General features: G+C 38.7%; 1 protein-coding gene and 1 pseudogene across 6 annotated transcripts in view; one reads left to right on the plus strand and one right to left on the minus strand.

The window, feature by feature from the left end:
* RABGAP1L (RAB GTPase activating protein 1 like) overlaps window positions 1–25,152 on the minus strand; it is an 891,828-nt gene that overhangs the window by 638,364 nt on the left and 228,312 nt on the right. The window lies entirely within an intron of this gene.
* Window positions 8,707–10,207, plus strand: LOC119526319 (annotated as a pseudogene).

Genomic DNA, 25,152 nt, shown 5'->3' on the forward strand with positions numbered 1-25,152 from the left:
CAAATACAACAGAATACATGCTATAATAGAAGCAGGTAGGGAAAAGTCAAGGATTGGGAGGTGGTGTGAGGTGGAAAAGATAACTTAGATCAGAACACCTAAGCTAAAGCAACATGCAATAGGTAAATGAAACACTAGGCTTTACCCTTCTCCAAAAACAAAGCAAAGAAGGGAAAAAAGAAGGGTTACACACACAACTTACTGACAAAATGTTGAAAATCATTTCACTAGGAGAGATTCCTTCTCCCAAGCTGTGTAAGCAACCGGTCTCTTAAGTCTTTATATAAAACACCCTGAATAACATAATAAATCATGTCCTCAAAGACATTTTTACCAGACCTACAGATATATTTCTTATATCAACTTTTGATTGAAGCAGAGACTAAATTAGTAGGGCACAAAAGGCCCTCTGTAACTCAGCCTGTGTATTCTCTTTAATCTCATCTGCTGTCATCTTCCACCTTACAACTGAACTATTTGTATTTTAGTGCACACACAATACTGTTTCATATCACCCAAAGTTTCCCTCTACTGGAAGGCCTCCCTTACCACCGCATCCATACATTTCAGACTAAGTCATATTTATCAATCAAGACTGAGCTCAGGGGCATAATTTCCAAGACGCTTTCCCTGAATTTCCAGGCTGGACTAAATTCCTTTTGATCAGCTCATATGGTACTGTGTTCATAGCTTTTTGCTGCACTTACAACATTTTATTAAAATTATCTATATATGGGTCTCTTTCTTTAGGGAGACTATAAGCTCCTCTTGGATAAAAGTCGTGTCTCATTTATCTCTGTCCCCAGCACTTAGCAGAGTAGTGGGTGCCTATTAAAAGTTTATTAAACCTTCACAAGTTTGATAAAACCTACTGAATAACAATCTTGAGATACAAATGTCTTTCCAATGATCTGACCTGATCCATAAATCACACTTGAAAAATCTTGAAGAATAAATCATTAATGTTTTCCTTGAAGGGGCCCTCTTGATTATCAATTGTTTACATATTTCACAGAGTCTATAGTACAGACTGTTCAAAACTGAGATCATTAGCAAGTGCCAAAATGTACCTGTGGTCTACATAGAGAATAAAAAAAGAACCATTTGGTGAACTACACAAGAAACAAAGGCAAACACTATAATGCCTCACCAATATGGACTAACTACAATGTGTAAACTCAGAATTGAACCTTAGAGCACAGCTTATCGGGGAATGCTTATTGTAATAGTCCCTAGATTATAAGCTCTTACAGCAGTCACATCTAGTCCTGAATTGTAATGGCTATCTCCAGACTCTGAGATGCTAATCTCTTTGTGTAAAACCTGATTGATCCCTGGAACGTTGGGTATCTGTGTGACACCTGAAACTCAGAGCTAGAACTCAGCAGATATGAATGTCAGTATTAGCACATACAGCAACTGTTTGAAAAGCTGAGAAAGAATCCAGACTTCAATTAGAGATATGAATGAAGGAGATGTAGTTAGGACTAGGGCAAATCAGGCTAAAGGGTAAACTACAATACTGACTGCATTTTTTTTTAATAATAAATTTTATTTTGAAATAAGTTCAATCTTACAGGAACAGTTGTAAAAACAGTACAAACCCCATACATAGAACTCCATCATACCCCGATCCCCCTCCCCCGATCCCCCGATCCATCACCTTTAAGATCCTGTCTCTTTCTTTCCCTCCCTCTCTTCCTCCCTCCCTCCCTCCCTAACACCCATCAGCTATTGCTCTGTCCTCTGAACATATGAGAGCAAGCTGCACGTATCTTTGAACAAACAATATAATTCACATATACCTTTCCCATGGACAAGAACATTATTTTATGCAATCTCATTAAACGCAGCTAAGAAGTTCAAGAAATTCAACATTGATATAAAGCTTACATTCTGTGTTTCCTTTTTTTTTTTTCTTGTGTCCCATCTGTGTCCCTTTGAGTATCTCCTCCGACCTCAGATCCCATCCAGGATCATCCTTGGCATTTAATTGTCAACTATTTAGACTGTCTTATTTTCTTTTTTCAATTGTGGAAAGATATATATAGCCTAAATCTTCCTATTCGACCCCTCCCTAGCATTCCCTTAGTGGGATTAATCACATTTAGAATGTTTCAATGCTACCACCTTCCGACCACCCATTTCTAGAAGTTTCCCTTCACCCCAAACAAAAACCCTACTCTCATTTCTTAACTCCCCATTGCCCCTTCCCCCACTTCTTGGAACCCCTACTCTACTTTTCATCTCTTTGGTCATATTCTCTGATACTTTCTTTGTGTTTACCATGGGGCTTAAATTTAACATCTTAAATCTGTAACAATCTTGTTTTTCTTTGATACCAACTTAACTTCAATAGGACATGTAAACTGTGTTCCTACACTCCCCCATTCCCCCACCTTTATGTAGTTCTTGTCAAGAATTACATATTTTACATTGAGTCCAAAACCAGCGATTTATCATTACAGTTTATGTATTTTAGATCCTGTAGGAAGTAAACAGTGGAGTTATAAATCAACAATACAGTAGTATTGGTATTTATATTTACCATGTGATCTTTACTGGAAATCTTTATTTCTTCATGTGGTTTCAGTCAATTGTTTAGTGTACCTTCCTTTCAGCCTGCTTAGGATTAATTTACTGGTGACTAAGTTCCTCAGCTTTTGATTGTCCGGGAATGTTTTCATCTCCCCCTCATTTTTATCCTTCAGGTGTTTGTGAATTCTCCAAGTCTCTGACAGTTATTGACTTCTATTTGTATTCCACTGTGGTCAGTGAATGTGCTTTGAACAAATTCATTTTTTCATTTTTTATTTTATTGGGGCTTGCTTTTATGTCCCTGCATACAGTACATTCTGGAGAAAGAACCGTGATCACTAGTGAAGAATGTGTGTCCCAGTGACCTGGGATGTAATATTCTATATATGTCTGTTAAAAGTCTCTATATCTCTCTCTCATTTCTTTGTTTCTCTGTCAGTAGGGCTCGCTTTAGTATCTGAAGTAGAGCAGGTCTTTTATTAGCAAACTCTCTCAGCATTTGTTTGTCTGTGAAAAATTTAAGCTCTGCCTCAAATTTGAAGGAGAGTTTTGCTGGATAAAGAATTCTTGGTTGGAAATTTTCCTCTCTCAGAATTTTAAATGTCATGCCACTGCCTTCTTGCCTCCATGGTGGCCGCTGGGTAGTCACTACTTAGTCTTATGTTGTTTCCTTTGTATGTGGTGAATTGCTTTTCTCTTGCTGCTTTCAGAACTTGCTCTTTCTCTTCTGTATTTGACAGTCTGATCAGAATATGTCTTGGAGTGGGTTTGTTTGAATTTATTCTATTTGGAGTTGGCTGGGCATTTACGCTTTGTGTATTTATATTCTGTAGAAGGTTTGGAAAGTTTTCCCCGACAATTTCTTTGAATACTCTTTCTAGACCTTTACCCTTCTCCTCCCCTTCTGGGACACCAATGAGTCTTAAATTTGGACATTTTATTTTGTCTATCATATCCCTGAGATCTATTTCGATTTTTTCATTTTTTTTCCCCATTCTTTCTTTTGTTCTTTCATTTTCTGTTCTGTGGTCCTCAAGGAGGCTGAGTTGTTGTTCAGCTTCCTCTAATCTTGTATTATGAGTATTCAGAGTCTTTTTAATTTGGCCTACAGTTTCTTTAATTTCCATAAGATCTTCTATTTTTTTATTTACTCTTGCAATATCTTCTTTATGCTCTTCTAGGGTCTTCTTTATGTCTTTTAAATTCTGTGCCATACTCTTCTTCAAGTCTTTTATATCCCGTGCCATGCTCTCTTTGCCTGTCTGTAGTTCTTTGATTAATTCCGCCAGGAACTGTGTGTCTTCGGATCTTTTGATTTGAGTGTTTGGGTTTGGGTTCTCCATGTCGTCTGATTTTATCATATGCTTTAAGATTTTCTGTTGTTTTTGGCCTCTTGGCATTTGCTTTACTTGATCTTTAATTTGTTAGAATTGCAGCTTGGTGACATACACTTTCTCTAATTAACCAGCAGATGGCGTCTGTGAGTCACTTATTCCCCTCAAGTCAGTTCTCCCCAACTTTGTGGTATGTGGGGATCTGATTCTTTTGGGGTCCAATTGGTGCACTTAATTTGGGTGTGTTGTCAGTGCTGTCTGCCCTCAATGAGGGGCGTGTGCCTGAGCAGTTATGGAGGAAGGGCAGGTTTAACAATCAAACCTCCCAGGTGTTCCCGGAGATTTAAGGCTGTTCTCTGCCGCTGACACAAAAGTCCCTGGTATTGGCGTAGGTTCCCTGGGATTTCCGAGCGGTTCCCTCCTCCCTGCTGTGCTTTTCCAGGACCTCTGCTGAGGAGGGGAGGGCCATGCCACGTCACAAGTGAGCACCAGCCTCCAGGGAAGCCCTGGGCCGCCGGGCTGTGTAGGGGCGTTCCCAGCCCACTTCAAAGATGGTTGAATGGGACGCGTTAACTTCCCCCTTTCCACACAGCTCCACTCTCCCAGCTCCAGGACAATCAGCCGTGAGTGTATTCAAGGCCACTGTCCACGGCCGATATTGTGTTGTATGAGCGGTGCTGCAGGGAAGACTCCCTGTCAGGCTCGGTTTCTTGGCTCGGCTCTGTGCTGTGTGTTCGGCCCTGGGCAGGAGTAGCCCCGCCCGCTGGGGAGACGGCTGCAAGTCATGCATCTCCCCTTTGCTCCCCTAGACCTGAGACAATCAGCAGTGGGTGTGGGAAGGGGTATCCTCCACCCCAGACATCAGGGCGTTAGTCCAGATCGCTCCTGTCTTATCTGTAGCTGTTCCCAGGCTTCTTTTCTTTTTAAAAAAAATGCCAACCCAACATTTCCTCACACTGAAGTGTGGCTGAGGGATTCAGCCTACTCACTCGTTTCAGAATGCAGACTCCTGGTTTCACCAAACGCATGTTCCCTGTGGCTTTAGCAGAACTTGTCCGGCTAGTGCTACTCTGGAAGTGGTGTTCTGGGTCCTTTCTGGTTTTTTATCTAGTGTTTTCCACGGAGGTGTTTTTTTCTCTGTCTCACCTAGTCGCCATCTTAGGTTCCTCCCCCAAGAATAGACTTTTGAGACTGCATCCTGACTGCATTTTAAAACTTCAAATTCCATGTGAGACCAAGGGAAAAGATGTTTAGTTGGTGCAACATGCATATTTCTTAAAAAATTTAACTCTCACAGTTCATTCAAATACCATAATTACATGAAACTTTTAATAGGAAGTGAGACCTGGTAGGTTTGAATACGTTAGTGTGAAATAGCGACACATCCCAAAGTAATATGGGCAGAGAATGAAAATATATATATGCAGGCCCCCCCTGAGGAGCTGGGGGAAAATGCAGGGGTGTTGGGCTTCCTCACCTGGATTGCTGCTGATGTTCTCACAAACATTGAGGACTGGCAGTTTGATGTGCCAGGCCCTCTATTACGGGACTTGCCCTTATGAAGCTCGTCACTGCAAAGGAGAGGGTAAACCTGCTTATAATTGTGCCTAAGAGTCTCACCCCGAATACCTCTTTGTTGCTCAGATGTGGCCCTCTCTCTTTAGATAAGCCAACTCCGCAGGCAACTCAGTGGGTGAACTCACTGCCCTCCCCCCAGGTGGGATCTCACACCCAGGGGTATAAATCTCCCTAGCAATGCAGGATATGACTCCCAGGGATGCATCTGGACCCGACATCATGGGACTGAGAACATCTTCTTGACCAAAAGTGGGATGCGAAATGAAATGAAATCAAGTTTCAGTGGCTGAGAGATTTCAAATGGAGTCGAGAGGTCACTCTGGTGGGCATTCTTATGCACTATAAAGATAACCCTTTTTAGGTTTTAATGCACTGAAATAGCTAGAAGTAAATACCTGAAACTATCAAACTGCAAGCTAGTAGCCTTGACTCTTGATGATTGTATAGCAATGTAGCTTACAAGAGGTGACAGTGTGATTGTGAAAGCCTTACGAATCACACTCCCTTTATCCAGCATATAGATGGATGAATAGAAAAATGGGAACAAAAAAAAATAAATGAAAAATAGGGTGGCAGGGTGTTTTGGGTGTTCTTCTTTACTTTTATTTTTTATTCTTATTTTCACTTTTTCTGGTACAAGGAAAATGTTCAAAAAATAGATTGGGGTGATAAATGCACAACTATATGATGGTACTGTGAACAACTGTACACTTTGGCTGATTGTATGGTATGTAAATATATCTTAAAATTGAATTAAAAAATTAAAAAAAAAACTGTAGCTTGGAAAAAAAAAGATCCATTTGATCTGGACACTCATTAGGTGCGTGGGTGCCAAAAATGAAAGGGCATTGCAGAAATCAAAGAGCCTTCTATGTATTCACAATTGGATTACTGAACCTCAGCACAGGTGATCTTTAAAAATCAATGGTGAAATCTCTCTCATGAACTAGAACAAATGTATGACTCTATAGCTAGAAGCTAATATTAGAGGGGTATACAGGGAAAAAAATTTACCTATTGCAAACTATGTACTACAGTTAACAGTATTTTAACATTCTTTCATCAACAGTAACAAATGTACCATACCAATACTATGAGTCAATAATGGGGGAGGGGTGGTTAAGGGGAGGGGAGGAACTGAGTTTTCTTTTTTGTCTTTATTTCTTTTCTGGAGTAATGAAAATGTTTTAAAATTGGAAAAAAATTAATTGTGGTGATGGATGCACAGCTGTATGATGGTACCAAGGGCAACTGATTGTGTACTTTGGATCTTTGGATAATTGTATGGTATGTGAACAATCACAATAAAATTAAAAAAAAAAAAAAATCAATGGTTCTCAAGTTCCCTACCTCCATATCATTCACATATGCAGTTCATTTTCATGACAGGTGTATAGCCTTCAAGAGGTATCCAAATTCTAACCATTGGAATTCAATGCATCTTTCTTTGGATTTCTGTGTCTCTAATATTTTGCATTTATTTTACATGTCTCTTTCCATCTCTAGATGGTAAGCTCACTGAAGGCAGGAACTATATTTTAAGCAATTAACACAGTGTCTTACATGTAACAGGCCCTAAATCTAGTTGAATGCAGGAAGGATGGAAGGAAAGAATCTAGAAAGGAAAGGTAAGTAGGACAAAGCAAAGCTTGGGAATTGTGAAAACAAATAAGGGGGAACTAGCACAGGAGAGACATAAAAGTTATGGGGAGAGGTGATTACAAAGACAAATCAAGCAGATTATGTTTGGGCAATTCTGAAGAGACATGAAAATTCTCATACCCATCTTTCTGTGATATAAAATTTGGTTTTGGGTTTTGTGCAAAAAAAAATAAAAGACAAAGTTCCAATTATCGAGAGTCAAACTTTAGTTTTATTGTTAAAATATACTCAAAAAAATTTAAAGTACTCAAATAAGTACCACTTAGAATTTTTACTGAATAGGTTGCCTATCTCTATTTACAGTATAATGAAGCACCAACAGTGCTCTATGGTAAGCCTTTTCTGCTGACATACATTTTACAAATATTTACTCCAGGCCCAATATTAAAGCTAGTGTGGTGTGTGATATTTTTAGCTTGAAGTTTTCAGAAAGTTCAGGCTTCTTCCTGCAGTTATAAGAGATCTGAGTCACCCACTCCCAATGCCATATTCAAATCATTAAAACAGCACAGCCCTCAGATGTGAAAAGAGTCATAATTTCTCCAGTTGAAAAACTAATCTCTTTCCTTCTAGATACTAGCTGCTACTAATGAGAATGGCATATGTATTACTTCCGTAAACTTTCTACAATTAGTTAATAGCTCTCAGTCTTCCTCCAGCTAGAGGTTAACTGTTTATAGAACACATTAGAAAGCTATCGTGAGCCTGGATGCTGGTCCTGACACCATCTCTTAACCTCAGGTCTGTTCCCAGAACTATAAATGAGATGGTTCAACAAAACTGAGTTCAAGCAACATTTTTTGAGTACATTCTGCATGTAAATAGATAATTCCTAAGGTGTCTTCAGCCTCCAAAATTCAAATATTTTGATGATTTGAAGTTATTTAAATTTTTTTGATTGTAATAGATTGTATAAAGAGAACTTAAACAAGTAGCATCTTCCTCCTTGGTGCTTTTCCTCAGACAATTATTTCCCCGAGCCCTGCCCACAGACATGTACTTGGAAGTCACAGTTCCCATCAACAATTTCTGGCTCCAAACCAAACTCCAGCATGAGGCCGATAAAAATAAAGAGTCTGCCATTCTCAACTCCCACCTGAAATGAAGGCAGTGCCTGGGTGGTAAGAGGAAAGGGAGATTCAAGGAAGACGTCAACCTGAAAAACCTTGGGCAACTGTTTAACCTCTAAGCTTCAATTTTATGTACTTAAAAATGGATAAAATAGTACCACAGTATAGGCTGGTGTGAGAATTAAATGATAATTCACAAAGTAAGTGTTTCATGTGTATTTTCTATTATTTATAAATAAATAGTGGAATCAACTGCCTTGTGAAGCAGTCACTCAGTCTGGTTACACAGAGACCAGGCTCCCTGCCAGGTATTTAAAAGATTCTACTTCAGGAGAAGGCATGCAGTTGAAGACTCTAAGGTCTCTTCTAAATCAAAAATTTACTGAAAATGTGTAGCTGCATCACTATCACCATTTTGTAAGTGATTGCACCAAGGTGGTCACTGCAACCTTTCAGTCTGAATCCTAATCATTAAACTGGAAGCAAAAGAGGGTGAGGTGGCAGTCCCTCCCCTGTCTCTCAAGATGGCTGTGATGCTGCCAGGGCTGGATCCTTGGAACTGCGTGAGGATCACCAAAGTGGGGAGCAATAGCGCAGTGACAGTACAGGACCCTGATGTGGCACTTAATTGAATAATGTTTAAGACGCTTGAAAAATATGAATTTGGAGGGCGCAATTCAAGATCTGGCTGAGTTTTCTCTCAATGAAAATCAGCCCATAAATATGCAAGAGTGTGTCATCCCCAGTTAACCAGTGGTGGAGGTGGTGTTGATGAAGATTTGGGGAGCCTGCAAGTTGTTACTCCACTTATTGGACTGTTGCTGCAAGGCTTTTCTCTTGACCATGAAACATCTTGGTTTGCAAGAATTCATTATTTTAACTGCGTGATGGTTGGACTAGCGAGCAGGTTATGGGTTCTCCACAAAGATATTTTAAAAGGGCTGATTTCCTTATACAAACCATTATTTGGATTGCTATAGGAAGTCTCCAGGATTCAAAGAATGCCTTACTTCAAAGATCTTATCTTTCCTTCTGATATTGCTGAATTTCTAGGACAGCCCTATTTTGAGGTCTTTAAGAAAAAAATGCCAACAGCTTTCATGGCTAAAGGAGTAACTAGATTGCTAAATAAACTGTTTTTAACAAAAGAGCAAGCACCCAGGAAGCAAAAGAAATGCAGATCAATATACAGAACAATGCGGATCTTGGACAGCCAGTAAAGAAAAAAGAAAGTCTTCAGAGAAAAGTCATCAGAGTTTGATGTGAGGGCTTTCTGCAAACAGCTGAAACATAAAGCTACTCAGGAGGCAAACTTTAAGTATTCTCAAGCCAAAATAAAGGCAACCAAACATTCTTCTCAGAAAATGACAGAAACTCCCTCTGCCAAAAATTTTGCGCATAGATTTCGAGAAGCTGAAACTTTCGTACAACTTTCTGAAGAAATCCAAATGGCAACTGTATGATGCAGGAACAAAAAACTCAAGACTCAGGCCACCTTTCTGAGTAACAAACTTCTTAAAAGTAACTGGCTTAACCATGTCAAAGCTCAAGGTTATAGTTTGCCACAGAAATTGGAGTGCATAAAAACACCTATCTGTAACAGTCTTCCTCGTGGCTCAGGTAACAAAACTGCAAAGTATCATTTGAGACAAAGAAGAGCACAAAATAAATTTTTGTTGTGACAAAGGAAACCACATGGAAAGCTGCAGTTGACCCTTTTAAAGGAAATTCAGCAGTTCCCTCAAGAAACTCCAAAGAGTGCTACAGATCCCAGTGCTAAATGAGACTCTCAAGCCTTATAGTTCAAGGAACTGCTCTCTACCTTAATTGCAAGCAACTCTTGGGTGGCAAAGTGTCAAACCCTGCTATACAAACTAAGGAGAAACCAAACCAGGAAAATCTTACAGGAAGCAATGGAAATGAAACTCGTTCATGGACAATGACCCAAATTAACAAACATAATACATCAAGAACCATTAAGAAAACAGAAGACACTGATGATTTTTTGCTTTAATGGGACTTTAGATGCTCATGTGTGAGATTTAAGTGATTGACAAGCTGATCCATTGTTCTACTGTTTTAAGTGGAACTACTGACTTCTGAATGCACCACTTGGACTCCAAGAGGAGATGCTGCAGTGCGATATTGCACAGAAGTTCATTTCAGTTCAAAAAACATTTTATAGTATCAAAAAAAAAAAAAAAAAAAGAAAGAAAGAAAGAAAAAAGAGGGTGAGGTAGTCCCACAGGTACTCCTAGACACAAGATCTCTGAACAAGTGGACTTTGTATAGCTACAGACTTCTACCACTACTTTTGGTGATAAAAGTTCAGAGGACTAGAGAGGGCTCATTTCAGACATAAAATGCTGATAGTAGTCCAGGTATGTGTAAATGCTCAATAAAAGTTACTTCTATCATTATTATCATCATCACTGGGAGTCGTCCCCAGGGACCACCAAAGAAGTAAGTTGCCGTAATCACACCGTTAGGCTAACTTAACACTACTGACACACTAGGGAGTCTCCAGCTTTCACCAGAGATAATCCTCCAGAACATTTAGAATTCCCGTGTCACTTTAAGCATATAACACATCCAACGCAAATATTTTTCGGGGTAATTACTACTATACCAAATAAAGCTGGTAACAGTCAAGGATGAAGCAGGCCTAAATGATAAGCAGCCACAGTGCCGGCACAGTAGGTAGTCAATAAAAATCTGGGAGGGAAAAGTTGTCTTCCCTAAGGGAAGACAAAAATCCCCTTCCCTCAAATAGAATAGATTATTTTTAGGTTTCCTAGTGGTTTTGAACAGTACCCTAATGGAACACCAAAACAATACTGACCTCTTAGACAAAAATCCAAAAGGAGTAGGGTGTTGAGGGGAAAAGGAATGGTTTTTCATGACTCTTCCCTACACCATTGTGCTGGTTTGGATATATCATGTCCCCCAAAAAGAGCCATGATCTTTTAACCCACTCTTGTCAGGTGGAAACTTATGATTTTTATTTCCATGGAGGTGTTACCTGCCCATTCAGTGTGGGTAATTAAATCACTGGAGACCTACAAAAGCTCATAGACAGAAGGAGCTCAGTGCTGCAGCTGAGAGAGACTTTAGGAGAGATGCTTGGAGCTGATGCTTTGGAGATGCTAGCCCAGAGTTTGCTCTGAATAAGCTAAGACAGACAAGCCAACAGACATTTTAGAGAAAGCCATTTGAAACCAGAACCCCGGAGCAGACACCAGCCATGTGCCTTCCTAGCTAACAGAGTTTTCCAGATGCCATCGGCCATTCTTCAGTGAAGGAGTCTTCTTGTCAATGCCTTCATTTGGACACTTTTATGGCCTTAGAACTGTAAATTTGTAACTCAATAAATCCCCTTTTTAAAAACCAATCTGGAATGGGGCAAGCATAGGGAAAAGATTAGACTCAGAGTGGAGGAAAGACCTAAGTCCCATGTGAACAGGGGAAAAGGACGTATGTGGGTGTTAGTGTAGATTAAACATCTAGTGGAGATGAGGATGGGAGTGGACAGTTATGGAAATAGTCTCTATTGATCCTGTTGAATGTGAACACCCAGCCTCTACAGAATGAAGAAATTAAGAAGTTATGGTCGGGGGCAAGATGGCAGACTGGTGAGCTGTAAGTTTTAGTTACTCCTCCAGGAAAGTAGGTAAAAAGCCAGGAACTGCGTGGACTGGACACCACAGAGCAATCTGTCTTTGGGCATACTTCATACAACACTCATGAAAACGTGGAACTGCTGAGATCAGCGATATCTGTAAGTTTTTGCGGCCAGGGGACCCGCGCCCCTCCCTGCCAGGCTCAGTCCCGGGGGAGGAGGGGCTGTCAGGTCCGGGAAGGAGAAGGGAGAACTGCAGTGCCTACTCTTATCAGAAACTCATTCTACTGATTCAAACTCCAACCATAGATAGACTGAGACCAGACACCAGAGACTCTGAGAGCAGCCAGCCCAGCAGAGAGGAGACAGGCATAGAAAAAAAACAACACGAAAAACTCCAAAATAAAAGCAGAGGATTTTTGGAGTTCTGGTGAACACAGAAAGGGGAAGGGCGGAGCTCAGGCCTTGAGGCGCATATGCAAATCCCGAAGCAAAGCTGATCTCTCTGCCCTGTGGACCTTTCCTAAATGGCCATGGTTGCTTTGTCTATTAGCATTTCAATAACCCATTAGATCTCTGAGGAGGGCCGTTTGTTTTTTTTTTGTTTTTTTTTTTTTAATCCTTTTTTCTTTTTCTAAAACAATTACTCTAAGAAGCCCAATACAGAAAGCTTCAAAGACTTGCAATTTGGGCACGTCAAGTCAAGAGCAGAACTAAGAGAGCTCTGAGACAAAAGGCAATAATCCAGTGGCTGAGAAAATTCACTAAACACCACAACTTCCCAAGAAAAGGGGGGTGTCCGCTCACAGCCACCATCCTGGTGGACAGGAAACACTCCTGCCCATCGCCAGCCCCATAGCCCAGAGCTGCCCCAGACAACCCAGTGTGACGGAAGTGCTTCAAATAACAGGCACACACCACAAAACTGGGCGTGGACATTAGCCTTCCCTGCAACCTCAGCTGAATGTCCCAGAGCTGGGAAGGTGGAGCAGTGTGAATTAACAAAGCCCCATTCAGCCATCATTTGAGCAGACTGGGAGCCTCCCTACACAGCCCAGCAGCCCAGAACTGCCCTGGGGGGACGGCACTCACCTGTGACATAGCACAGTCATCCCTCAACAGAGGACCCGGGGTGCACAGCCTGGAAGAGGGGCCCACTTGCAAGTCTCAGGAGCCATACGCCAATACCAAAGACTTGTGGGTCAGTGGCAGAGACAAACTGTGGCAGGACTGAACTCAAGGATTAGACTATTGCAGCAGCTTTAAAACTCTAGGATCATCAGGGAGATTTGATTGTTAGGGCCACTCCCCCTCCCCGACTGCCCAGAAACACGCCCCACATACAGGGCAGGCAACACCAACTACACACGCAAGCTTGGTACACCAATTGGACCCCACAAGACTCACTCCCCAACTCACCAAAAAGGCTAAGCAGGGGGGAACTGGCTTGTGGAGAACAGGTGGCTCGTGGACGCCACCTGCTGGTTAGTTAGAGAAAGTGTACTCCACGAAGCTGTAGATCTGATAAATTAGAGATAAGGACTTCAATAGGTCTACAAACCCTAAAAGAACCCTATCAAGTTCAGCAAATGCCACGAGGCCAAAAACAACAGAAAATTATAAAGCATATGAAAAAACCAGACGATATGGATAACCCAAGCCCAAGCACCCAAATCAAAATACCAGAAGAGACACAGCACCTAGAGCAGCTACTCAAAGAACTAAAGATGAACAATGAGACCATAGTACGGGATATGAAGGAAATCAAGAAGACCCTAGAAGAGCATAAAGAAGACATTGCAAGACTAAATAAAAAAATGGATGATCTTATGGAAATTAAAGAAACTGTTGACCAAATTAAAAAGATTCTGGACACTCATAGTACAAGACTAGAGGAAGTTGAACAACGAATCAGTGACCTCAAAGATGACAGAATGGAAAATGAAAGCATATAAGAAAGAATGGGGAAAAAAATTGAAAAACTCGAAATGGACCTCAGGGATATGATAGATAATATGAAACGTCCGAATATAAGACTCATTGGTGTCCCAGAAGAGGAAGAAAAGGGTAAAGGTCTAGGAAGAGTATTCAAAGAAATTGTTGGGGAAAACTTCCCAAATCTTCTAAACAACATAAATACACAAATCATAAATGCTCAGCGAACTCCAAATAGAATAAATCCAAAAAAAACCCACTCCGAGACATATACTGATCACACTGTCAAACATAGAAGGGAAGGAGCAAGTTCTGAAAGCAGCAAGAGAAAAGCAATTCACCACATACAAAGGAAACAGCATAAGACTAAGTAGTGACTACTCAGCAGCCACCATGGAGGCGAGAAGGCACTGGCACGATATATTTAAAATTCTGAGTGAGAGGAATTTCCAGCCAAGAATACTTTATCCAGCAAAGCTCTCCTTCAAATTTGAGGGAGAGATTAAATTTTTCACAGACAAACAAATGCTGAGAGAATTTGCTAACAAGAGACCTGCCCTACTGGAGATACTAAAGGGAGCCTTACAGACAGAGAAACAGAGACAGGACAGAGAGACTTGGAGAAAGGTTCAGTACTAAAGAGATTCGGTATGGGTACAACAAAGGATAGTAATAGAGAGAGGGAAAAATATGGCAAACATAAACCAAAGGATAAGATGGCCGATTCAAGAAATGCCTTCACGGTTTTAACGTTGAATGTAAATGGATTAAACTCCCCAATTAAAAGATATAGATTCTCAGAATGGATCAAAAAAAATGAACCATCAATATGTTGCATACAAGAGACTCATCTTAGACACAGGGACACAAAGAAACTGAAAGTGAAAGGATGGAAAAAAATATTTCATGCAAGCTACAGCCAAAAGAAAGCAGGTGTAGCAATATTAATCTCAGATAAAATAGACTTCAAATGCAGGGATGTTTTGAGAGACAAAGAAGGCCACTACATACTAATAAAAGGGGCAATTCAGCAAGAAGAAATAACAATCGTAAATGTCTATGCACCCAATCAAGGTGCCACAAAATACATGAGAGAAACACTGGCAAAACTAAAGGAAGCAATTGATGTTTCCACAATAATTGTGGGAGACTTCAACACATCACTCTCTCCTATAGATAGATCAACCAGACAGAAGACCAATAAGGAAATTGAAAACCTAAACAATCTGATAAATGAATTAGATTTAACAGACATCTACAGGACATTACATCCCAAATCACCAGGATACACATACTTTTCTAGTGCTCACGGAACTTTCTCCAGAATAGATCATATGCTGGGACATAAAACAAGCCTCAATAAATTTAAAAAGATTGAAATTATTCAAAGCACATTCTCTGACCACAATGGAATACAATTAGAAGTCAATAACCATCAGAGACTTAGAAAATTCACAAATACCTGGAGGTTAAACAATACACTCCTAAGCAATCAGTGGGTTAAAGAAGAAATAGCAAGAGAAATTGCTAAATATATAGAGACGAATGAAAATGAGAACACAACATACCAAAACCTATGGGATGCAGCAAAAGCAGTGCTAAGGGGGAAATTTATAGCACTAAACGCATATATTAAAAAGGAAGAAAGAGCCAAAATCAAAGAACTAATGGATCAACTGAAGAAGCTAGAAAATGAACAGCAAACCAATCCTAAACCAAGTACAAGAAAAGAAATAACAAGGATTAAAGCAGAAATAAATGACATAGAGAACAAAAAAACAATAGAGAGGATAAATATCACCAAAAGTTGGTTCTTTGAGAAGATCAACAAGATTGACAAGCCCCTAGCTAGACTGACAAAATCAAAAAGAGAGAAGACCCATATAAACAAAATAATGAATGAAAAAGGTGACATAACTGCAGATCCTGAAGAAATTAAAAAAATTATAAGAGGATATTATGAACAACTGTATGGCAACAAACTGGATAATGTAGAAGAAATGGACAATTTCCTGGAAACATATGAACAACCTAGACTGACCAGAGAAGAAATAGAAGACCTCAACCAACCCATCACAAGCAAAGAGATCCAATCAGTCATCAAAAATCTTCCCACAAATAAATGCCCAGGGCCAGATGGCTTCACAGGGGAATTCTACCAAACTTTCCAGAAAGAACTGACACCAATCTTACTCAAACTCTTTCAAAACATTGAAGAAAATGGAACACTACCTAACTCATTTTATGAAGCTAACATCAATCTAATACCAAAACCAGGCAAAGATGTTACAAAAAAGGAAAACTACTGGCCAATCTCCCTAATGAATATAGATGCAAAAATCCTCAACAAAATACTTGCAAATCGAATCCAAAGACACATTAAAAAAATCATACACCATGACCAAGTGGGGTTCATTCCAGGCATGCAAGGATGGTTCAACATAAGAAAAACAATCAATGTATTACAACACATTAAAAACTCGAAGGGGAAAAATCAATTGATCATCTCAATAGATGCTGAAAAAGCATTTGACAAAATCCAACTTCCCTTTCTGATAAAAACACTTCAAAAGGTAGGAATTGAAGGAAACTTCCTCAACATGATAAAGAGCATATATGAAAAACCCACAGCCAGCATAGTACTCAATGGTGAGAGACTGAAAGCCTTCCCTCTAAGATCAGGAACAAGACAAGGATGCCCGCTGTCACCACTGTTATTCAACATTGTGCTGGAAGTGCTAGCCAGGGCAATCCGGCAAGACAAAGAAATAAAAGGCATCCAAATTGGAAAAGAAGAAGTAAAACTGTCATTGTTTGCAGATGATATGATCTTATATCTAGAAAACCCTGAGAAATCAACGATACACCTACTAGAGCTAATAAACAAATTTAGCAAAGTAGCGGGATACAAGATTAATGCACATAAGTCAGTAATGTTTCTATATGCTAGAAATGAACAAACTGAAGAGACACTCAAGAAAAAGATACCAATTTCAATAGCAACTAAAAAAATCAAGTACCTAGGAATAAACTTAACCAAAGATGTAAAAGACCTATACAAAGAAAACTACATAACTCTACTAAAAGAAATAGAAGGGGACCTTAAAAGATGGAAAAATATTCCATGTTCATGGATAGGAAGGCTAAATGTCATTAAGATGTCAATTCTACCCAAACTCATCTACAGATTCAATGCAATCCCAATCAAAATTCCAACAACCTACTTTGCAGACTTGGAAAAGCTAGTTATCAAATTTATTTGGAAAGGGAAGATGCCTCGAATTGCTAAAGACACTCTAAAAAAGAAAAACGAAGTGGGAGGACTTACACTCCCTGACTTTGAAGCTTATTATAAAGCCACAGTTGCCAAAACAGCATGGTACTGGCACAAAGATAGACATATAGATCAATGGAATCGAATTGAGAATTCAGAGATAGACCCTCAGATCTATGGCCAACTGATCTTTGATAAGGCCCCCAAAGTCACTGAACTGAGCCATAACGGTCTTTTCAACAAATGGGGCTGGGAGAGTTGGATATCCATATCCAAAAGAATGAAAGAGGACCCCTACCTCACCCCCTACACAAAAATTAACTCAAAATGGACCAAAGATCTCAATATAAAAGAAAGTACCATAAAACTCCTAGAAGATAATGTAGGAAAACATCTTCAAGACCTTGTATTAGGAGGCCACTTCCTAGACTTTACACCCAAAGCACAAGCAACAAAAGAGAAAATAGATAAATGGGAACTCCTCAAGCTTAGAAGTTTCTGCACCTCAAAGGAATTTCTCAAAAAGGTAAAGAGGCAGCCAACTCAATGGGAAAAAATTTTTGGAAACCATGTATCTGACAAAAGACTGATATCTTGCATATACAAAGAAATCCTACAACTCAATGACAATAGTACAGACAGCCCAATTATAAAATGGGCAAAAGATATGAAAAGACAGTTCTCTGAAGAGGAAATACAAATGGCCAAGAAACACATGAAAAAATGTTCAGCTTCACTAGCTATTAGAGAGATGCAAATTAAGACCACAATGAGATACCATCTAACACCGGTTAGAATGGCTGCCATTAAACAAACAGGAAACTACAAATGCTGGAGGGGATGTGGAGAAATTGGAACTCTTATTCATTGTTGGTGGGACTGTATAATGGTTCAGCCACTCTGAAGTCAATCTGGCAGTTCCTTAGAAAACTAGATATAGAGCTACCATTCGATCCAGCGATTGCACTTCTCGGTATATACCCGGAAGATCGGAAAGCAGTGACACGAACAGATATCTGCACGCCAATGTTCATAGCAGCATTATTCACAATTGCCAAGAGATGGAAACAACCCAAATGTCCTTCAACAGATGAGTGGATAAATAAAATGTGGTATATACACACGATGGAATACTATGCGGCAGTAAGAAGGAACGATCTGGTGAAACATATGACAACATGGATGAACCTTGAAGACATAATGCTGAGCGAAATAAGCCAGGCACAAAAAGAGAAATATTATATGCTACCACTAATGTGAACTTTGAAAAATGTAAAACAAATGGTTTATAATGTAGAATGTAGGGGAACTAGCAGTAGAGAGCAATTAAGGAAGGGGGAACAATAATCCAAGAAGAACAGATAAGCTATTTAACGTTCCGGGGATGCCCAGAAATGACTATGGTCTGTTAATTTCTGATGGATGTAGTAGGAACAAGTTCACTGAAATGTTGCTATATTATGTAACTTTCTTGGGGTAAAGTAGGAACATGTTGGAAGTTAAGCAGTTATCTTAGGTTAGTTGTCTTTTTCTTACTCCCTTGTTATGGTCTCTTTGAAATGTTCTTTTATTGTATGTTTGTTTTCTTTTTAACTTTTTTTTCATACAGTTGATTTAAAAAAGAAGGGAAAGTTAAAAAAAAAAAAAAAAAAGAAAAAAGACAAACAAGGAAAAAAAAAAAAAAGATGTAGTGCCCCCTTGAGGAGCCTGTGGAGAATGCAGGTGTATTCGCCTACCCCACCTCCATGGTTGCTAACATGACCACAGACATAGGGGACTGGTGGTTTGATGGGTTGAGCCCTCTACCATAAGTTTTACCCTTGGGAAGACGGTTGCTGCAAAGGAGAGGCTAGGCCTCCCTGTATTTGTGCCTAAGAGTCTCCTCCTGTATGCCTCTTTGTTGCTCAGATGTGGCCCTCTCTCTCTGGCTAAGCCAACTTGAAAGGTGAAATCACTGCCCTCCCCCCTACGTGGGATCAGACACCCAGGGAAGTGAATCTCCCTGGCAACGTGGAATATGACTCCCGGGGAGGAATGTAGACCCGGCATCGTGGGATGGAGAACATCTTCTTGACCAAAAGGGGGATGTGAAAGGAAATGAAATAAGCTTCAGTGGCAGAGAGATTCCAAAACGAGCCGAGAGATCACTCTGGTGGGCACTCTTACGCACACTTTAGACAACCCTTTTTTGGTTCTAAAGAATTGGGGTAGCTGGTGGTGGATACCTGAAACTATCAAACTACAACCCAGAACCCATGAATCTCGAAGACAGTTGTATAAAAATGTAGCCTATGAGGGGTGACAATGGGATTGGGAAAGCCATAAGGACCAAACTCCACTTTGTCTAGTTTATGGATGGATGTGTAGAAAAGTAGGGGAAGGAAACAAACAGACAAAGGTACCCAGTGTTCTTTTTTACTTCAATTGCTCTTTTTCACTCTAATTATTATTCTTGTTATTTTTGTGTGTGTGCTAATGAAGGTGTCAGGGATTGATTTAGGTGATGAATGTACAACTATGTAATGGTACTGTAAACAATCGAAAGTACAATTTGTTTTGTATGACTGCGTGGTATGTGAATATATCTCAATAAAATGATGATAAAAAATAAAAATAAAAATAAAAAAAAAAAAAACAAAACAAAAAACAAATCTGTTTCTGGTATTTTGCCTAACGGCAGCTTTAGTAAACCAAAACAACCACTATCAAAATATGTTCACTTTTCTTTCCTGACTTCCCTTTAGATGAATATACAGGAAGATTTAGAAACCAAATCATAGTTTTGGAATCTGACTATAGGTATTGTCAAATATAAATCTCTGGCACAAAGAACAGTTCATCTGAGGTTTAACAGTCACCAGGACACCTACAAAATTAAAAAGTACTGCCCAATAAATGTGAAATATGCTCAACCTCATTTTTAACCAGAGAACTGGTAATTAAAATGAGATGCCGTTTATTGTCCATCAGAGTGGTAAAAATTGAAAAGCCAGATAATATCTACTGTTGGTGAAGGTATGGAAGAAAGGGTGCGCTGATACTTCATTCGAAGGAGCCTAAATCTGGAATCTTTCTGGAGAACAATTTGGTAGTACTTATCAAAAGCCTGATGTGTACACTCCAGAAATTCAAATTCTAGAAATCTATCTTTGTGTTTGAGAATATATATACAAGGAAGAATATTCTTTACTATAATATTTGTAATGGCAATTTTAAAAGGAACCTGTTTAAAGACACTTCGTAATTGAAATTGAGAAATAAATTATGCTATATCCATGCCATAAAATACTATGCAATTAAAGAGAATAATTGAATATAATGTTCATAATATATTATTAAATTGGAAAAGCAAGCTACTAAACAGAATATATAGAATGTTTCTTTTGGAAAAGTATGCAAATTGCTAAAAAAAATTTTCTTATGTGAATTAGAATTCTTGGGCAATGGTAACTCATAAGTTTCTTACTTAAATTTTTAAACTATAAGAAAGAAAAAGAGAAAGACAACTCCACGCATTTGGTTTGTTTGTTTTCTAAGTAATCCAATGCTGTCTACCTTCCCAAATCATAAATCAGTGGTTGACTTTATAAAGGAAATGTTTTAGTGGTTCTGTTCATTTATTTAAAAGTCATAAAATCATGATTAACTACATGATTTTCTCAGTCAAAAACTAAGATTAGTTCAGAGAACCATTTTAGTTAATTCTTGTACTTGGAAAAATTAAAACGATAAACATATGAACAATAATACTTGCTAGAGAAAAAGAATATGCTATTACAAGTTAATCTCAGAGAAAATCTACTTGGGATTTTCTATTACATTTCGTCCCATCAATTGTCAACAATACTTATTTTAAGAACCCCAGCCTGTTTCTGACCTATCACTTTCTCTTCACTAGGCCACCATTTAAAATATTATTGAGAAGATATTAAACTACAGCCATTGTGAAAAAATAGTATTCTTATCTCCCTCTTTTAGCGTACTGGATCTAGACAGCCTTTCATTCACATGCTCACTGAGTCACTTAGGAAAATATAATTACACATACAAACGTTAACAGGAGGAAAAAAAATCAAGTCAAAGTTCTATAAAAACTGTGGCATTTAGACAGTTGCACTGACCCTTCAAGTTCAAATTTGGTTATCCATAATTTAAAGGTCAGCTTCTACTACCAATAAAGACATTTACAGGATTAGATTAAGCCTTCCAATCTTCTAATAGGTACCAATGTATCATATTCTTTACAATATGATTGTTCTGGATATAGATATGTGAGATTGCTGTCTATTTGAAATAAATTTCATTTTTAAAAAAAAGGCTTTCAAACCCTGACATAATGAATAACGAATTACTTTCCTTGAAAAAGAAATGATAATAAAGAAAAAAATTTTGTATTAACCTAAAACTTTAGAAGTAATAAATACTTCTTAACCCAATAATTTTGTGAATTAAATTAAGTTGGGAAAGGGGGTTCTTATGAAGCGGGGGAAAAACTTCAGGGGTTTCAGATGAAAACATCTTAACTATATGTGAATTCTGAATAATATCAGTAAGAAAAATGAATAAGTGCTCAAGTTTTCATCCAACAATTTGCATAACCAAATTTTATTAAATTTAACTCCATCCTATCCTCTAGGATTCCCTCAGATCCAATCACCGTTCTATCCTACATTTACAAAAATTGTTGATAGGAAAATCACAAAGCCAGCATTGTCACAATGTCTCTAAGGCAAATCATGTTAATTTTTTTCTCCACCTTTCAAGAAACAGTTTGAGACATGAAGGAAGGCAAAAAAGCACCACATATTAGCTAGCATCCAGGAAAGATCAGGAGATTGGGGAATGTGAGACATTTATCAAACTAAAGCTAGAAAAATGATGCAGAACACCTCCATCCATACTGGAATGACATGAAAATAGCACTAAGAAAGAACTAGAGATAACTTTCTATGAGGCACTGGTTAATTCAAACTAATTTCCTAACTTATGAAACGAATGTTTTAAACAAATTATAAAGAAATATAGAAAAGGAAACAGGCTGACTTGATTCTTACCATTGTCTTTTTACATGAATAATGTTTCAGATTATGTAAATAGTATCTCTACAAAGCACCAAATGAACTAAATTAGACTCCAGCAAGAAAATGAAAACACCACAAAAGGAAAAAGAAAAAACCTACGGAAGTTTAACAGCCATTTAAATAAGAGCATTTTTAAATAAACATTTATTTAATCTTTTTTAAAAGCATACAATACAAAAACTCTTGAACTTTTAAGTTTTGTTGAAACTTAAACTTCATAAAATATACTTATATTAAAATTCTTTTTGGATAAAACTGCCTTCAAAACTTATTTTCTCACCAAATATTCTGCACAATATTAATGGTATTAAAGGCCAATACTCCCTGAAATAGCATATATAACAATATTTTTTAAACACTTTGATGATCTTAAAATGTACTTTTTTTATTAGAACATTCACCTATAATAGTCTGCACCAAATACAGGTTTGGGAATTGCCCAAAACAACCAAAAGTAAATTTTTAATCTTGAGTACTGAAAAATTGTTTAAGCTCACTGAAATAACCAAATAAGAAAGATCAGTACTTGCCATCACACCTATATGATGAAACAGTAACCCTGGCATGCTTTTCTTCTTCTCTTGCTACTTTTCATATTTCCTTTCAAATACATTTTCTATTAAAAACAAATGCTTGAAATTGAGTTGTTCCACTTAAGGCTGTTTCAAAGAGCAAAACATATCTTTTATTTTTTAGATATTTTCAACTAGAAATACACTAAAACTTCACTATAACATACTATCCATAGAAAAAAGTTTTATACAAGCGGTTTATTTGGGAGCACTAATACAAAGGGTTTGTTTTTTTTTTCTGTAACAAAACATAACTTACAGATCAACTGTAAAATGGTCCCTTGTTAGGTACACAAAAGAAGGAAGAGTAATAACATTATATTCTATAATTTTTTCAGAAATTACATAAAACATACTTAAAGCTATTCACAAATAAGCTGTGACTATCAGGATTAGCAGACCTTTCTGGAAAAAGGGCCATATAGTAAATATTTTCAGTTCTGCCACATTTTTTTCTTCTTTTATTTTGTTTATTCACTTATTCTTAAAAGTTGTTGTTACAACCATTTAAGAATGTGAAACACATTCTTAGCTCAGGAATCATACAAAAACAGGCTGTGGGCCAACTCCTTGAAACTTTCAGAGTAACTACTCATTTTTATTCCCTTCAAAAATACTAAATATCAAAAAAAGTTTAATGTCCAATAATACATTTTCCAAATAAATATTAAGTTCCTTAAAAGTGAGTACACAACTTATATAGCAAATATAAAAAAAAAATAAAAAAGACCAGACTACATATAACAGAAATCATTCCCATACACATTATAAACATACTAATTAGACTCAGGTTTAGATACACCAAATTTAAAAATCTTATCACTGAAAAAAAACAAAACTCTATATTCCAGTGAATTTTCCACCAGTTAAGAAATTTCCCAGGCACAAAAATATTGCTTCAGTAATTCTCATGTATTCTTTGTCAAACTGAGAGGTCATTTACTCTTTAAAACTATACGAACTTCTGGGTAGAAGAAGGAAAGGCAGAACTTATTCCTTCTCCAAAAATACCTAGAAAACAGGCAGAAACTGTCCAGAGCAGCATTCTGGGACTCTGGAGACCAAGGAGGGACCACTCCAACATACAAGGAAGAGCTGGACAAAGAAACGGAGAAACTCTGACAGAGAAATTGTGGTGAGGGACTGAACTCGACATGGCTCCCGGCACCCATCCTCCACCCCCAAGGCTTTGGGTCAGCCTGGTTCTCACCTGGCTGGGTACTGTGGTCTGGGAGAGACAGGAAGGCCCTCCCCCAGGGAAAAGAGGGAGATGTGGTACAGTCCGGATCTAAGCGTTGACTGCCAAAGTTGACCCTCTGGGTCCTGCAGCCTTGAACCTTTCCATGCAGGAGCCTGGGGCACCTGTGGCTTCATTATTTCCACAGACAGAGAAACTGGTTAGTGACTCAACTCCACCATGGCTCCTGGTGCCCATCCTCCACTTTTGAGGCCAGCAGCTTCAGCTCAGCCAGGTTCTCACCCATCTGGCTGCTGCGGACTGGGAGAGACAGGATAGCCCTCTCCCCAGAATCAGAGGCGGACACAGCATAGCTCTGATCCAACTATTGGCCAGCTAAGTTGACCCTCTGGGTCCCACAGTTTGATCCCTTCCAGGCAGGAGCCTGAGGTGCCTGCAGCACCACTGTTTCCACACAGAGAAAAACTGCAGTGAGTGATTCAATCCACCACAGTTCCCAGCACCCATCCCCTACCCCCAGGCCAACAGCTTCTGTTGGCCAAGACCCTGCCCAATTGGCTGCCGCAGACCAAGGGAGTCGGGTAAACCCTCCTACCCAGGAATGCAGCACAGTTCTGATCCAACTATTGGTCAATGAAATGGGATCACAGGGTCCCACAGCCTTGGTCCTTTCTGGACAGGGGCCTGCAGCACCATTACTTCCACCTGTCTCAGAAACAAAGGGGACAGAGGGCTAAAAAAAATAACTTACTTTTGTAAGTCTGTGGGGAATAGGATGCCGAAGAGTGTCATTTGCTGGGAAGGCTGGGAAAATGCAGTGTTGGGTAGCTGCTTTCCTGACATCTCCCCAAGGCCTTTTGGAACTTGTCTATAGTTTCCGCATGGGACTCTGGCCCTGCTTTGGCTAGGAAATACTGATGAACTAAGTGTCAAAGATCTTTAACACAAACCCAATCAACATCAAAATCTTACACAAGGGAGGGAAAACAACTTTCAAAATAATCCTATCATGATAATCAGATGCCCAGATATGAGCAAAAAATTATAAGACGTACTAAGAAACAAGAAAATATGGCCAAGCCAAACAGTCAAATTAAAAAGTCAGAGGAGAAAGAGAATTTGGAACAACTAATCAGAGATGTTCACCCAAATCTCCTAAATAATTTCAAATGAGATGGCTAAGGAGATAAAGGATAATAAGACACTAGGAGAACATAAAGAAGAATCTGAAAGAATACATAGAAAAATAACAGATCTCATGGAAATGAAAGGCACTGTAGATAAAATTAAA

Source organism: Choloepus didactylus, chromosome 2 (assembly GCF_015220235.1).
Source record: "Choloepus didactylus isolate mChoDid1 chromosome 2, mChoDid1.pri, whole genome shotgun sequence".
Classification (NCBI taxonomy): Eukaryota; Metazoa; Chordata; class Mammalia; order Pilosa; family Megalonychidae; genus Choloepus; species Choloepus didactylus.